The following is an 18,079-nucleotide window of genomic DNA, read 5'->3' as shown; positions in this document are numbered from 1 at the left end:
AGTATGGTTACAAAACAAAATTTGTTGATTTGTCCACATCGGTTTCTCGGAATTTTCTGAACCGATTTTGACAAACTTGATTTTAAATGGAAGGTCCATCAGCTGCTGTTGAATTTTGTGTGGATCCGAGTTCTGGTTCCTGAATTACAGGGTGATACGTACGATCACGCAGCAAATCTCGATTCTAACGAATTTTGCGATGAATGTAAAAAGGTGAATTTTTTTTCCAAAATGTTGAATTTGTAGATCTAGGTCCCCAACAGTCATTCAAAGGCTCTTTGGTCACACTGGCCACCATCGACGGATCCTGAAGTATCCAAATTCAGAATAACGGTTATATTGGTTTCTCGAAAATGGCTAGACCGATTTGATCAACTTAGTCTCAAATGAAAGGTGTCGCGTCCCCGGAAACTGATACTAAATTCCATCTCCATCCGACTTCCGGCTCCGGAGTTACGGGTTGTGGAGTGCGATCACATAGAAAACTCCGATTCAAACTGATACCGCGATGAATGCAAAAAGGTGCTCTTATATATGTACTTGCCAAGTGTAATAAAAAAGAAAGAGATTTCCATAATGTTATATTGTACGAACCAGCTATTATATCATAGTTTGGAGAAATGAGAAAGGCACAATTGCACCTCTAGGTGGATTAAAACAGGTTTTGTTCTTTGAGACCACCAATTTTGGTGGTAATGTAAACAAACAAAACTGCCTATTCAGTGTGATGCGCATTCAGAACAGATCCTAGAGATCACCTAGCATGCTAAAACAGTGTAATGCGGTTTGTACGCGAATGATATCCGGGAACCAACTTCAACATTACTACTCCTACATTGAGCTTTTGTGATAATTTTTTGATTAAGGGGTTTTTGCCTTTCTCATATAAAGAAAGGCTATGCAAACACTGTAAAAATCGACTTCTTAACCGAGGCCCGGAGGGCCGAGTGTCATACACCATTCGATTCAGTTCGTCGAGATCGGCAAATGTCTGTGTGTGTATGTATGTGTGTGTATGTGTATGTATGTGTGTGTGTCATTTAAACTCACACAATTTTCTCAGAGATGGCTGAACCGATTTTCGCAAACTTAGTTTCATCTGAAAGGTATAACGCTCCCATAAGCTGCTATTGAATTTTTAGTTGATCCAATTTCCGGTTCCCGAGTTACGGGTTGAAGAGTGCGGCCACACAGCAAATTCCCATATAAACTGGCACCACCATGATGTTCAAATGATGTAAAACATATTAAAATTGATGTAACATTACTCTAGTTTGCGGGTCTGGATCACTAATGATCAATCAAAGCAGTTTTGACCACATTGGCCACTTATGACGGTTCATGACGCCCCCGGGGAACCCGCCAAGTTCCTAAGCTAATATCACTCCCATTCCCCAACGAATTCTCTACCGATTTTCACAAACTTGATTTCAAATGAAAGATACAGTAATACCATTGACTGCTGCTGAATTTCATTCGGTTCTGACTCTTGCTTCCGGAGTTACAGGGGTGTTAGTGGATACACTGGAATTTCCCATATAAATCGGTACAATCGTAATACCTCAGAGGCTAAAAACTATTGAAATGGCCACCAAATTACTTCTAACCGCAGATCTAGATCACTGATTGCCAATCAAACATTCTTTGAATATATTGTCCACTATCGACGATTCCGGAAGTCCGGAATTCCGGGCATATTCCAAAATTAAAGTCACATCGGTTCTTCGGTGATGACTGAACCGATTTTCTCAAACCAAGTCTCAAATGGAAGGCAAAATATGCAGTTGAGTATTGCGTCGCCGCACAACCCACCACCCCCTCCCCCACCTCCCCGCCTTGCCCTTACACCTCCCTCCTTCATCACTCCCCTCCCCTTGGACCACCCTCACGCCAGCATTTCCTTCATCCACCCCGTATAACGAAATAAGATGAAGGATTTCTGACGCATCCTCCACTCCCACTCTACTAACCCCCCATTCCCTCCACTTTCAAACCCATTCCACCAACATTTCAAAATATAATCACATGAAGATAACATTGAACTCATGCTTATTAAGCTAGTTAAATATTATTCTTTTGCCTTTCTCATATAGAAAGGTTATGCAATTGCTCCAAAAACTGACTTTCTAATCGAGGCCCGGAGGGCCGAGTGTCATATAACATTCGACTCAGTTCGCCAATATATCTGTGTGTATGTATGTATGTGTGTAATCTGTGTGTATGCATGTATGTGTGTATGTATGTGTGTATGTATGTATGTATGTATGTATGTATGTACATGTGTGTATGTCGGATTTGTTAACAAAAGGTCCACATCGGTTTCTCGGAGATGGCTGAACCGATTTTTACAAACTAAGATTCAAATGAAAGGTATAATATTCCCATAGGTTGCTATTGAATTTCATTTTCAACCGACATCTTGTTCCGGAGTTCGGAAAATGTCTGTGCGTGTATGTATGTATGTGTGTGTATGTGCGTCTGTGCGTGTATGTGACCAAAAATGTCACTCATTTTTCTCAGAGATGGCTGAACCGATTTTGACAAACTTAGTCAAAGACAAAGACTCAAATGAAAGGTGCAACGTTCCCATAGGCTGCTATTGAATTTCTAATGGATCCGGATTCCGGTTCTGGAATTACAGGGTGATGAGTACGAACACGCAGAAAATGTCGATTTTAATAAATTCTGCAATGAATGTATAAAGGTGAAAATTTTTCCAAAATATGACCGCAACTGCTTCGATTTGTAGTATTAGGTCACTAACATCCATTCAAAGTCTATTTGGCCACATTGGCCACCATCATCGGTTCCGGAAGCCCCGGCGGAAGTATCTAAATTCAGAATAACAGTCACATCGGTTTCTCGGAGATGGCTAGACCGATTCAACTAAACTTGATCTCAAATGAAAGGTATTGCGTCCCCGTAAATGGCTATTTAATTTCATCCCGATCCGACTTCCGGTTCCGGAGTTACAGGTTGTGGCGTGCGATCACATAGCAAATTGTGATTCAAACCGATACTCCGATGAAAGCAAAAAAGGTAAAAATTTCGCTAAAATGTCTCTCAAACAACTTCAATTTGCTGTTCTAGGTCACCGACGGCCAAACAAACTTTCGTTCACTACATTGACCACCATAGACGGTGCCGGAAGTGCCCGGGAAAAGCGGCCATCTTTCAAAATTGATGAACTCACATCAGTTTCCCGGAAATAGTTGGGCCGATTTTCACAATGATAGCTATAATATCCCCACAGATGTCTACAAAATTTCGCACGGATCGCTTATATGGGTCCGGAAATATAGACTGAACCGTCCGGTCACATATGAAATTCCCATATAAGCCGGAGCTCAAAATTTTTTTCAAAGGGGGGACCCCATGAAATTTCAGAAATCAAATTCGTATTTTTGATGTCAAACATCTTTAAAATGTATGAAACGTCGAGATTTTATGTCATCACGAAAAAATTTTTTTTGTAAAAATCGACTTTTTTGGACTTTGCCGATTTCGCACTTTTTTTTTGGACTTTGCCGATATAACACCTTTTTGCCTTTCTCAATAGAAAGCTATTGCAATTGCTCTGAAAACCGACTTTTTAACGGAGGCCCGGAGGGCCGAGTGACATATACCATTCGATTCAGTTCGTCGAGTTCGGCAAATGTCTGTGTGTGTATGTATGTATGTGTGTGTGTCATTTAAACTCACACAATTTTCTCAGAGATGGCTGAACCGATTTTAACAAACTAGTTTCATCTGAAAGGTATAACGCTCCCATAAGCTGCTGTTGAATTTTTAGTTGATCCGACTTCCGGTTCCGGAGTTACGGGTTGAAGAGTGCGGCCACACAGCAAATTCCCATATAAACTGGTACCACCATGATGTTCAAATGATGTAAAACATATTAAAATGGATGTAACATTACTCTAGTTTGCGGGTCTGGATCACTAATGATCAATCAAAGCAACTTTGACCACATTGGCCACCTATGACAGTTCATGACGCCCCCGGGGAACCCGCCAAGTTCCTAAGCTAATATCACACCCATTCCACAACGAATTCTCTACCGATTTTTACCAACTTGATTTCAAATGAAAGATACAGTAATGCCATTGACTGCTGCTGAATTTCATTCGGTTCTGACTCTTGCTTCCGGAGTTACAGGGGTGTTAGAAAGGATACACTGGAATTTCCCATATAAATCGGTACAATCGTAATACCTCAGATGCTAAAACCTATCGAAATGGTCACCAAATTACTTCTCATAACAGTTTTTGCAACCGACCGAGACGGTTGTGCCTCCAGGTGGAAGGTTTTGTTCTCGAGAGAGTGACGGAGTGCGAGACGCTGTATGCGTTATTGTGGGAGAGAGAGACCAGTTTGTTAAGTGTGAGTCGACAGTTGATACGTCGGAGGCGTGGTCAACGGCATCCTCGACAAGTGGTGTTTTGACAGCAAACCGCGGGTAGACGAATTTGCCTACCGCGGTGGCAGAAATCGACAGTGATCGTGCTTGTACACACAGAAAAAAATATAGTGTATTGGTGTCGTCGGGCAATTCTAATCGACGAGAGGGAAGCGTCACAGGTAGACCCATTTGCTCTATTTGTCTACCGCAGAAGTGGTACGACGAATAAGGAAAACAAGTTGCACCGAAAAGTGCCGCATCGACAGTGGGATTTTCGCAGCAAGCCACAGGTAGCCACATTTGTCTACCGAGGTGGTGGAAACGGAGAGAGCGCGCTTGTGGTGGTGATACCGACGAGCAGCTTAATCGGAGAGAGTTTTGAAGTGTTGCAGGTAGGACTATTTCTCTACTGAAGAAGCAACGCGACGAAGAAGAACAGCAGGTGTCACATTGTCAAACAACGGGCACCGAGTTTACAACGTAACACATGAGGTGTGTTCTACAGGTATAACAGGTATATTTTTCATTCCTTTTTGTGATAGTTTTTCTTGCTAGGTAAAATGGATGAAGAGATGGGAGAACGAGTAACAGACCCTCCCCCTAAGCCTTATGCTGAAAATGTAAATCCTACTAGAATTAAAATTTACCCAGAGTCGTCAACGGGACCATGGATTGTATTTATTAGGCGTAAAGTAAAGGCGCTAAATATTATTCAAATTTCTAAAGATTTGACTTCGCGATTCTCGGATGTAAAAGAGATCGTCAAAGTCAATAAAGATAAAATACGCATTGTCGTTGGTAGTTTCAAACAAGCCAATGCAATTGCTTCTTGCGAGCTTTTTACGCGTGAGTATAGAGCGTATATTCCTTCAAAGGAAATTGAAATTGATGGGGTCATCACAGAATCGAGTTTGACTGTTGATGACTTAGTTAAGCATGGGGTTGGTCGTTTCAAAGACACCATACTTAAAGACGTAAACATACTTGAATGCAAGCAATTGCATTCAGTATCACACGAAGGAGATAAAAAAGTTTATCGACTGTCTGACTCATTTCGAGTGACTTTCGCTGGGTCTGCGCTGCCCAACTATGTCATTATCGATAAGATTCGTCTCCCTGTTCGCCTTTTTATCCCTCGTGTAATGAATTGCCTTAATTGCAAACAGCTTGGCCACACAGCCACTTACTGTTCCAATAAGGCACGGTGTGGCAAATGTGGGGGTTCTCATCAAGAGGATACATGCAATGAAAATTCAGAAAAATGTTTAATGTGCGGAGAAAACTCACATGAGCTCCCTGCATGCCCCATTTATAAATTGCGTGAGGATAAAATTAAACGATCCTTGAAGGAGAGGTCTAAGCGCTCCTATGCAGAAATGTTGAAAAATGCTACCCCTAAACCCATCTTCTTAGAAAACACTTACGCATCTCTATTTTCGGAACAGTCTGACTCTGACGGAGCGTGCGAAGGTACATCATTTGTTTTACCCGGAAATTCCAGAAAAAGAAAACAGTCTTCTTTTCCCAAGCTGCCAAGAAAGGGCCTTAAAATTTCTCCACCAATAGATAAACTGCGCCCAAAACCGAAAAATTCCGATTCAAAACCGAAATCAATTCCTCCCGGTTTTGGGAACGTACAATCCAAACAGAACACCATTACTGGAAATAATAAAATTTCGACTACCTCTGAGCCTCAGCCGGGGGTAGGATTATTGAAATTTTCTGAAATTGTTGATTGGATTTTTAAAGCATTCAATATTTCTGAACCACTAAAGAGTATACTTTCAGCTTTCCTCCCAACAATTAGAACATTTTTAGAGCAGCTGATTGCTCAATGGCCCATCCTTGCAGCGATTGTATCTTTCAATGGGTAATTCACCTCCTCCAATGAAAGATTCCATCACTGTTTTACAGTGGAATTGCAGAAGTATCATACCTAAAATTGATTCCTTAAAAATTTTACTGCATAATTTAAAATGCGATGCTTTTGCTCTATGTGAAACATGGCTTACCTCAAACATTAATTTCAACTTAAATGATTTCAACATTATTCGCCTAGACCGAGACACCCCGTATGGAGGAGTGCTTCTAGGAATTAAAAAGTGCTATTCTTTCTATAGAATTAACATCCCCTTGTTTGCGGGCATTGAGGCTGTTGCTGTCCAAACGAACATTAAAGGCAAAGACATTTCTATCGCTTCTATATATATACCTCCCAAAGTTCAAATTGGACAACGTCAAATTTTTGAGGTAGTGGAATCCATGGCTGCTCCGCGTCTGATACTGGGAGACTTCAACTCGCACGGAGTATTGTGGGGTTCCCTCTACAATGATAATCGATCCTCTTTGATATACAATGTTTGTGACGAATTTAATATGACAGTTTTAAATTCTGGCGAAACAACACGCATCCCCAGACCTCCTGCACGTCCAAGTGCATTAGATTTATCTCTGTGCTCGACATCACTTCGGTTAGATTGCACGTGGAAGGTTGTACCTGATCCTCACGGTAGCGATCATTTGCCAATCGTTGTTTCAATTAACAGTGAATTAGGCCTTACGAATTCAATCAATGTTCCTTATGACTTAACACGAAATATTGATTGGAAAACATACGAAACATTAATTTCCACTTCTCTTGCTTCGACAGAAGAGCTACCCCCTACCGAAGAATATGAATTCCTAGCGGGTTTAATTATTGAAGCAGCAGAACAAGCCCAAACGAAATGCAATCCTGGAATGACAATAAATAGACGGCCCCCTAATCCTTGGTGGGACAAAGAGTGCTCTGATGCATATGAAGCTAAACAAGTTGCCTACAAAGAAATTATGAAACAGAAAGGGGGTATACGTGAGAACTTTGAAAATTATTTCATTTTGCAAAACAAATTTGACAGTATACGTCGTGCCAAAAAATCTAGTTATTGGAGACACTTCGTTAATGGCTTGTCAAGAGAAACATCAATGAGTACTCTTTGGAACACAGTCAGAAGAATGAGGAATCGAAACGTGACTAATGAAAGCGAAGATTTTTCGAATCGTTGGATATTTAATTTTGCCAAGAAAATTTGTCCCGATTCTGCTCCTGCGCAGAAAATCACTCGCGATGCTCCCACAAGTAACGATTTCATAGATTCGCCTTTCACAATGATGGAATTCTCAATTGCACTCCTCTCATGCAACAATAATGCTCCGGGACTAGACAGAATTAAATTCAACTTGGTGAAGAATCTGCCTGACCTAGCAAAAAGACGCTTGTTGAATTTATTCAATAAGCTTCTTGAGCAGAACATTGTCCCGCACGACTGGAGACAAGTGAGAGTTATCGCTATTCCAAAACCGGGAAAACCAGCCTCCGATCATAACTCGTATCGACCGATTGCAATGTTATCCTGCATCAGGAAATTGTTGGAAAAAATTATCCTACGACGTCTCGACAATTGGGTTGAGGCGAACGGCTTGCTATCAGATACCCAGTTTGGTTTTCGGAGGGGAAAGGGAACGAATGATTGTCTGGCGCTACTTTCGTCAGAAATCCAACTAGCTTACGCAAAAAAAGAACAAATGGCGTCTGTGTTCTTAGACATAAAAGGAGCATTCGACTCTGTTTCCATTGATGTTCTCTCAGAGAAACTACATCAATGTGGTCTTTCACCAATATTAAATAATTATTTATACAACTTATTGTCAGAAAAGCACATGCATTTTTCATATGGCGATTTGGCAACAGTCAGAATAAGTTACATGGGCCTCCCACAAGGTTCTTGTTTAAGCCCCCTTCTCTACAATTTTTACGTGAATGATATTGATAATTGTATTGTCAGCCCATGCACTCTAAGGCAACTTGCAGATGATGGCGTGGTTTCTGTTACAGGACCAAAAGCCTTAAATTTACAACAACCACTGCAAGATAGTTTGGATAATTTATCAAGTTGGGCTTTGAAGTTAGGCATCGATTTCTCTACAGAGAAAACAGAGTTGGTTGTTTTTTCAAGGAAGCGTGATCCAGCTCAGCTTCAGCTTCAGTTGGTTGGTAGAACGATAGCCCAAGTCCTGACTTTTAAATACCTTGGAATTTGGTTCGATTCTAAAGGCACATGGGGAGGCCACATTAGGTATCTAATAACGAAATGCCAACAAAGGATAAATTTTCTGCGAACAATAACTGGATCATGGTGGGGTTCTCATCCAAGTGACATGATAAGATTGTATCAAACAACAATACTTTCAGTAATGGAATATGGGTGCATCTGTTTCCGTTCAGCTGCGAACACTCACATTATTAAACTGGAACGGATACAGTATCGCTGTTTACGAATTGCCTTAGGTTGCATGCAGTCGACCCATACGATGAGTCTTGAAGTACTAGCGGGAGTTCTTCCTTTAAAAGACCGATTCTGGGATCTCTCTTCTCGTTTACTTATTCGATGTGAGGTTATGAATCCACTGGTAATTGAAAATTTTGAAAGACTTGTCGAGCTTCAACCCCAAACCAGATTCATGACAGTGTATTTCAATCACATGTCACAAGAAATAACGCCTGCTAGGTATGATCCCACATACGTCAATATACTAGATATTCCTGAATTCACTTTATTCTTCGACACGTCCATGCAAACAGAGATTCGTGGAATTCCGGATCATCTACGCTCGCGGGAGATCCCTAAAATATTCACAAGTAAATATCAACACATAGACTGCCTTAAAATGTTTTACACTGATGGGTCACGAATCAGTGAGGCCACTGGTTTCGGTATTTTCAACAATAATTTTTCAATTTCTCTCAAACTTGCAGAACCCGCCTCTGTTTATATAGCGGAACTAGCAGCAGTTCACTATAGTTTGCAAATAATTAATACTTTACCCCCGAACCATTACTTTATCCTCACTGATAGTCTCAGCACAATTGCAGCTCTACGCTCAAAGAGGATTGATAATCACGATCCATTCTTTTTGGGGAAGATACGAGAATCTCTGAGTAACCTGACAAGAAAATGTTATAAATTTACCCTAGTGTGGCTCCCCGCCCATTGCTCTATTGCGGGCAATGAGAAAGCTGATAATTTAGCCAAGATTGGTGCACTAGATGGTGAAATATATGAAAGACCCATCGCTTACAATGAATTTTATAGCGCTTCTGGACAGAGGACACTTGCTAGTTGGCAAACATCTTGGGACAATGGAGATATGGGACGATGGCTACACTCAATTACCCCTAAAGTATCAACGAAGGCATGGTTCAAAGGATTGGATGTAAGTCGGGACTTCATCCGTGTGATGTCTAGGCTCATGTCCAATCATTATACTTTAGATGCGCATCTCCGTCGTATTGGGCTCGCTGAGGGTAATCATTGTGCTTGTGGAGAAGGTTACCATGACATTGAGCATGTTGTTTGGTCCTGCACTGAATATCGTGAAGCCAGATCACAATTAGTAGATTCTTTACAAGTCCGAGGAAGACCAATCCATGTTCCTGTTAGAGACATCCTGGCGTATCGCGATCCTCTATACATGGAACTTATCTATCATTTTCTAAAAACAGCGTCTGTCAAAATTTAATTAAATTCATCTCCTCATACTCTCATCCAAGGCTAATCATTCACCAATTAAAGGAACCTAGAATATTTAGTTTTTAAATTTAGACAATAACAGAAAAAAAAGTAAATAAATACACCCGAAAATACTAGATCAGTATGAAATACAACAATGTAAGGAAAAAAGCAAACAATAAAGTGATTTCAGTGTTAGTTTTAGACAAAGTACTAGTATAGTTAAAATTAGTCTTAAGGATTTTTGTAACGTGCTATGTAAAAAAAGAAACTGGCGTAAAAAGCTATTGCAAATGCCGTGTCAAATAAATGTATGAAAAAAAAAAAAATTACTTCTAATCGCAGATCTAGATCACTGATTGCCAATCAAACATTCTTTGAATATATTGTCTACTATCGACGATTCCGGAAGTCCGGAATTCCGGGCATATTCCACAATTAAAGTCACATCGGTTCTTCGGTGATGACTGAACCGATTTTCTCAAACCAAGTCTCAAATGAAAGGCAAAAGAAGCAGTTAAGTATTGCGTCGCCGCCCCTCCCCCCCCCCCGCCTTGCCCTTACACCTCCCTCCTTCATCACTCCCCTCCTCTTGGACCACCCTCACGCCAGCATTTCCTTCATCCACCCCGTATACCGAAATAAGATGAAGGATTTCTGACGCATCCTCCACTCCCACTCTACTAACCCCCCATTCCCTACACGTTCAAACCCATTCCACCAACCTTTCCAAATTATAATCACATGAAGATAACATTGAACTCATGCTTATTAAGCTAATTAAATATTATTCTTTTGCCTTTCTCATATAGAAAGGTTATGCGATTGCTCCAAAAACCGACTTTCTAATCGAGGCCCGGAGGGCCGAGTCTCATATAACATTCGACTCAGTTCGCTGAGATCGCAAAATATCTGTGTGTATGTATGTGTGTATGTATGTATGTATGTATGTGTGTTTGTGCAGATTTGTTAACAAAATGTCCACATCGGTTTCTCGGAGATGGCTGAACCGATTTTTACAAACTAAGATTCAAATGAAAGGTATAATATTCCCATAGGTTGCTATTGAATTTCAACCGACATCTTGTTCCGGATTACGAGTTGAAGAGTATGGTTACAAAACAAAATTTGTTGATTTGTCCACATCGGTTTCTAGGAATTTTCTGAACCGATTTTGACAAACTTGATTTTAAATGAAAGGTTCATCGGCTGCAGTTGAATTTTGTGTGAATCCGAGTTCTGGTTCCTGAATTACAGGGTGATACGTACGATCACGCAGCAAATCCCGATTCTAACGAATTCGGCGATGAATGTGGTGGAATTTTTTTCCAAATGTAAACACAACTGTTGAATTTGTAGATCTAGGTCCCCAACAGTCATTCAAAGTCTCTTTGGCCACACTGGTCACCATCGACGGATCCTGAAGTATCCAAATTCAGAATAACGGTTATATTGGTTTCTCGAAAATGGCTAGACCGATTTGATCAACTTAGTCTCAAATGAAAGGTGTTGCGTCCCCGGAAACTGATATTAAATTACATCTCCATCCGGCTCCGGAGCTACGGGTTGTGGAGTGCGATCACATAGATAACTCCGATTCAAACCGATACCGCGATGAATGCAAAAAGGTGCTCTTATATATACTTACCAAGTGTAATAAGAATGAAAGACATTTTCATAATGTTATATTGTACGAACCAGCTATTAAATCATAGTTTGGAGAAATGAGAAAGGCACAATTGCACCTCTAGGTGGATTAAAACAGGTTTTTTACTCAAAAATGGCAGATTTTTTGTTGAAAATAGCAATTTTTATTTCAAATGAGTAGAAAACCCCTTAATTGAAAAAAATATCTTAAAAACTCAACGTAGGGGTATTTTTTGCGTAGAATGTGTATGCAAAATTTGAAAGAAATCCGTTGAGTAGTTTTTGAATGGCAGGTAACACCGCAAATCGTGTTTGTTCCAGAGATACAAAAGCTTCATCACCGAGTCGCTTGTTGATATTTTTGCAAAAATTACAGAATGTTATTGAAATGATACATTATAATACACAAAAGTTTTGGTCAATTCGCTTCACCCAAAGTTCTAAAAAAATTGCAAAGAAGTGATTTTTTTCTTGCTGAAACCCTTACACCCCTTAAGGGAAACTTGAATAAAAACAAAACATATACACCGGTTTAACTACTCTAACCTCTCTAAAGGTATTCTGCAAGAGTTTATCAACAATATTAACTCATTGATAATGCCTTTTCTGCGTTATTGCTTGAGTAATATGAGTTATTCTAAGCACCTACTATATATAGTAGGCTGAGCAATAATGGGTTAATCCCCTTAGGACTGATGGCTTCCGTTTAATGCTTACTTAGCTTACAGTTCAGGCTAGAGCCTTGTGGTTTTTTACTGTATGCAGAAGCCGTCTCCAATCCACTCGGTCCATTGCTGCTTGTCGCCAGCCTCGCAGTCGTCGAAGGGTCCGTAGGTCGTCCTCTATCTGGTCGATCCACCGTGCTCGCTATGCTATAGGGTCGCCCTCAAGAACCATCTTCACCGGGTCGTCGGATTCTTAGAAACGTCCTATTTTTGCGGTATGCGCGATGGATGGTTCTTCCAGTTATGGTTCATTCGCCTGCACCACGTTCCGTCTTCCATCTGCACGCCGCCATAGATGCTACGCAACACCTTTCGTTCGAAAACTCCAAGGGCGCGTTGGTCCTCCACGAGCATAGTCCAGGTCTCGTGGCCGTAGAGGACCACTGGCCTAATCAGCGTCTTGTAGATAATCAACTTCGTGTTCGGCCGGAGCGTCCTCCGGAGTCCAAAGTAGGCACGATTTCCCGCCAAGATCCGTCTGAATTTCTCTGGTTACCAGTGATCCCAAATACACGAATCTCGATTTCGTCACCGTCAATCCGAACTCCGGATGGAAGATCCACATTGTCGTCTTCCTCTCATGTATTTTGTCTACGAAACGTTGATGGCAAGTCTAATCCTGTTGGCTTCAGCCTGCAGTCTTATGTACGTTTCCGACATCGCCTCAAAGTTCCGTGCCATTATGTCAATGTCGTCGGCGAAGCCAAGAAGCTTGGCGGACTTCCTGAAGATCGTGCCTTTCGTGTCTACTCCCGCTCTCCTTATTACACCTTCTAACGCAATGTTGAACAACAGGCACGATAGACCATCACCTTGCCGTAACCCTCTTCGAGATTCAAAGAAACTCGAGAGTGTCCCTAATAATCGGACAACGCACATCATCCGATCCATCGTCGCTTTGACTAATCGTGTTAGCTTATCCGGAAAACCGTACTCGTTCATTATCTGCTACTTGAAATCGATGAACAAATGATGTGTGGGCACGTTGTATTCGCGGCACTTCTGCAGAACCTGGCGAATCGCGAATATTTGGTCCGTATTGGCGCGGGAACCCATGAATCCCGCTTGGTAGTGCCCCACGAACTCCCTTGCAAATGGTGACAATCGACGGCAAAGAAGTTGGGAGAGGACCTTGTAAGCGCTGTAATCGCGCGGTAGTCGCAGCAATTCAATTTGTCACCCTTTTTGTAGATTGGGCAAACGACACCCTCCATCCACTCCTCCGGAAAAGTCTCCTCCTTCCAAATTTTGCCGATTGCCCAGTGCAGCGCTCTAGCCAGTGTTTCACCACCGTATTATAATAACTCGCCTGGTAGTTGATCTACACCGGCAGCTTTGTTGTTTTTTAGCCGACCGATCTCCTCCTTGACTTCTTGGAGATCAGGGGCCGGCAGCCTATCGTCTCCTGCGCGCGCTCTAAGATCCGTTGCCATACCGCCTTCGTTCTCTGCGGATTCACCGTTGAGGTGCTCGTCATAGTACTGCTTCCACCTCTCAATCACCTCACACTCGTTCGTAAGAAGGTTGCCATCTAAGTCCCTGCACATATCGGCTTGCGGAACGTAGCCTTTGCGCGAACTGTTCAGCTTCTCGTAGATCTTCCGTGTCGTTTACGCGGAACAGTTGTTCCATCGCTTCGCGATATCGTTCCTCCTGTTGGCGCTTCTTTCTCCGGAGGACCGAGATTTGCCTGTTCCGTGCTTGTTTGTATCGCTTCACATTCTGTCTCGTTCCGTACTGCAGCATCCTCGCCCGTGTTGCATTCTTCTCCTATATTAACTGGTAACATTCGTCATCGAACCAGTCGTTTCCTCGATTCGGAATCGCTGTACCTAGTGCCACTATAGCAGTACTTCCTATGGCGGAACGGATCTCCCTCCATCCCAGTTGTTCTTCTGTAGGTAGCAGGCATTGTAATTCTCTCTCACTCACGCGAGAAGAGCCTTATCCGATGTCCAACTTTTCCGAGATAAGATGAGTCGCAAAATTCTCCATCTCCACAAATAGCGTGAGAATAAATTTTCCGGATAAAGTTTATTTGACTTTTTCCTTCTCACCGGAGAAGGTGATAATATTTTAATTTCGTAGAAATCAATGAATGCGTCAAAATATAAACTTAATTTCAAAGAAAAGCAGCAAAGAAGTACGACAGACTTGTTTTTTCGTGTTTTGGAATAGCGACAGCAAGGCTGCGAGCGCAAGAAGGATACCATGATAAAGTCATTCGCTCATTCTCCGGCGGTTTTCTTTATCCGGAGAAATAACACGTTGTATTTATCCGGAGAAGTTGTGTGAGTGCCAATAACTTTTCGTGTGAAAATGTGAGTTTTTATTGTCGCAGTTTCAAATTATCCGGACGCATTTACTCATATGAGCGACAAATGCAATGCCTGGTGGGTAGTGCTGCTTCTAGCCGTTGTGCATAGTCTTGGGCAACCCCGGCGTCCCGAAGTTGCGCGATGTTGGGCCTTGGTGTCCGACTACGACGAGCGTTGTACACCGTCGAGAATTTTGAGCGCATGCATACTGCAACTAGGTAATGGTATGAATCTATATTCGCACTGTAGTAGCTACGAATGTTGGTGATATCAGAGAAGAACTACCCGTAGATTAGAACGTGATCGATTTGGTTTTCGGTGCGTTGGTCAGGTGATCTTCAGGTGGCTTTGTGGATATCTTTGCGGGGGAAGAAGGTACTTCGGACCACCATGCCACAGGAGGCTGCGAAGTTCACGCATCGTTGGCCGTTGTCATTCAATATGGTATGCAAGCTGTTTGGCTCGATTACCGGTCTAAACATTACCTCCCGTCCTACCTGAGCGTTCATATCTCCGATGACGATTTTCACGTTCCGTTGCGAACAGCCCTCGTATACCTCCTCCAGCTTCGCATAGAACGCTCCTTCTCGTCGTCGGGTCTCCCATCGTGTGGGCAGTGTACGTTGATGATGCTGTAGTTGAAGAAACGGCCTTTGATTCTCAACTTACACATCCTTGCGTTGATCGGAGTCCATCCAATCACGCGTTGACACATCCTACCCAGCACTACAAAGCCGGTTCCCAGCTCTTTGGTGGTGCCACAGCTCTGGTAGAAAGTAGCCGCCCGAAGCCCGTTTTTCCATAACTTTTGTTCTGTCAAGCAAAATTCCTGCAGTGCTACGACTTCAAAGTTGCGTGGTTGGAGTGCGTCGTAGATTATCCTGTCGAAAACTGGAAAGCAGATTAACTTGCACTTCCATGTTCCGAGTTTTCAATCGTAGTCCTTATTTGGTAGCGTAGGTCTTTTCCGATTGTTCCGATTCGTATTTTCTTCCGCATTGTTCGTAACGGTTAGTTTTCCAGGCCGGCTTGTTGGGCCTTTCCCAACACCCTGTCTCGCCGGAGGACCATCGTGTCAGCTCTGTTTAGAGTCCCACGCCGACACAAGGACGATACATCAGCCGCCCCTAACATGGAGAGTAGATGCTGTTTTGAGCCGCCCCTAACATGGGGAACAGATGCTCGGACCCTTCCCGCGGGGAGGTAGAGATAGGAGTTACTGGACAAGAGGCTAAGGACCACTGTGGCGAACCACTTGGTCTATATTACGCATGCACCAACAAATCCGTTTAATGCCAAACGCATCCGTTTAATGCCACTATAATATAATTATTATAGTGAAATTAAATGAAACTGTCTTACGAGGATTAATAAAAAACGATTGTTTTAAACGATTGTGTATTATATTTCATTTTGAAAAACAATGATAAAAACACCCCTCACAATGGCCACGAACTTGAAAAGCTACGTGTCGACACTGAAACACTTAAAACATAAAAAATGGCTGGGTAATGTTAGACATAACCGATGTTAAGTAGAATACACTTATTTTGACGTTTGGGTGAAGCGAATTGATCAAAATTTTTGTACATTATAATGAATCATTTCAATTACATTCTGTAATTTTTCCATGCAAAAACTTCGACAAGTGACTCGGTGACGAAGCTTTTTGTAGAACATCTCAGGAAAAAACACGATTTTTGGTGTTAACTGCTATTCAAAACTAGTTAACCGATTTATTTCAAATATACGGGTCATTCCATGTCAGATTTACAACCAAAATTTTAAATCCTTCCAAAAAAATTTCTTACATTCTTTAGCTAAAAATAGTTGATACGTATTTTTTGTTTTGGCTGCATATGATTTTTTTTTCTTTCAAGTTAGTAGTTTTTAAACTTTTAAAGTTTATAAAATGGACCATTTTTTAATCATTGATTACTCTAAAACGAGTCAATATATGAAAAAATATTAAATAAGTTGCGGTTTTTAAATGAAAAACTGAAAATATTTCCAAAAAATGTTTATGTGAATATTTAAGAATGGAACTCGAAGTATTTTGCGAGATATTTCAATTATAACAGCCTATCACTGGGCGTTTAGTGTAACATTGCCTTGTTTTAAGTTTATAATTGTAATATCTCGCAAAGTATTTTGATATCCACTCCCAAATTTTTACACAATCTTTTTAAAATGATTTTAAAGAAAATAATGAATAATAAGAAAAATTGGTCCAACATTAAAAAAAATCAATTTGTTTCAAATAATTGCAAATTTTATTAGTTATATAACAAAAAAACAACAAATTTTTTTTCGGTAAGCTCATTTAAGGTTCAAGTTACCTTTTTTAAGCATGTGTTAGAATTGAACGCTTGGTAGTGTGCGTAGGAAAATTTGTGTTCAGCTTTGCCACCGGATTATCCATTTAAACCTTTTTAAAACTCTAAAAGAAGAATATCAGTCGATTTATTAAATCATCACGATTCAATTCATGCAAAATACCTGCTGGAAAAACCATCGGCTTAGCTAAATGGTGCTTTTGAAAAAGTGGCTGTGGTTTTTTCATTGCGCAGTTGTGTTGCGTACCCCAGCTCGGTGTGGTAGTGTGATAAAAAATCACAGCCACTTTTTCAAAAGCACCATCCAGCTAAGCCGATGGTTTTTCCAGCAGGTATTTTGCATGAATTGAATCGTGATGATCTAATAAATCGACTGATATTCTTCTTTTAGAGTTTTGAAAAGGTTTAAATGGATAATCTGGTGGCAAAGCTGAACACAATTTTTCTTACGCATACTACCAAGCCTTGAGGTAACTTGAGCCTTAAAACACAACTATTTTTATTTTTAACATTTTTTTCCATATATCGACTCGTTTCCGAGTAATCAGTGATTGAAAAATGGTCAGAGATATTTCAATCAGGCCTATCACCGGGCGTTTCCGAGTAATCTGTGTTTGAAAAATGGTCAATTTTATAAACTTCAAATGTTCAAAAACTAATAACTTGAAGAAAATATCATCTTCAGCCAAAACAAAAAATACGTATCAATTATTTTTAGCTAAAGAATGCAAGAACAAATTTTGGAAGGATTTAAAATTTTGGTTGTAAATTTGACGTGGAATGACCCGTACACATTCTATGTAAAAAGTACCTAACCCTAACCCCTAAGTTGAGTTTTCGAGATAATTGTTCATGGGGGTTTTACCATTTCTTCTAAAAGAAATGTATAGAATTTGCTCAAACTTTCAAGATTTTTTCCGAGGTCCGGAGGGCCGAGTCTTATATACTAATCGACTCAGCTCGATGATTTGGGACAATGTCTGTGTGCGTATGTAATGGACAAATTTTCATTCGTGTTTCTCAGTAATAGCTGAACCGATCTTATCTACACCAATTTCAAATGAAAGGCCTAACACCCAGACAGAACGCCATTAATTTATTT

This window comes from Topomyia yanbarensis, chromosome 3 (assembly GCF_030247195.1).
Source record: "Topomyia yanbarensis strain Yona2022 chromosome 3, ASM3024719v1, whole genome shotgun sequence".
NCBI classification, from domain to species: Eukaryota; Metazoa; Arthropoda; class Insecta; order Diptera; family Culicidae; genus Topomyia; species Topomyia yanbarensis.
Note: the sequence above shows the minus strand (reverse complement) of the source record.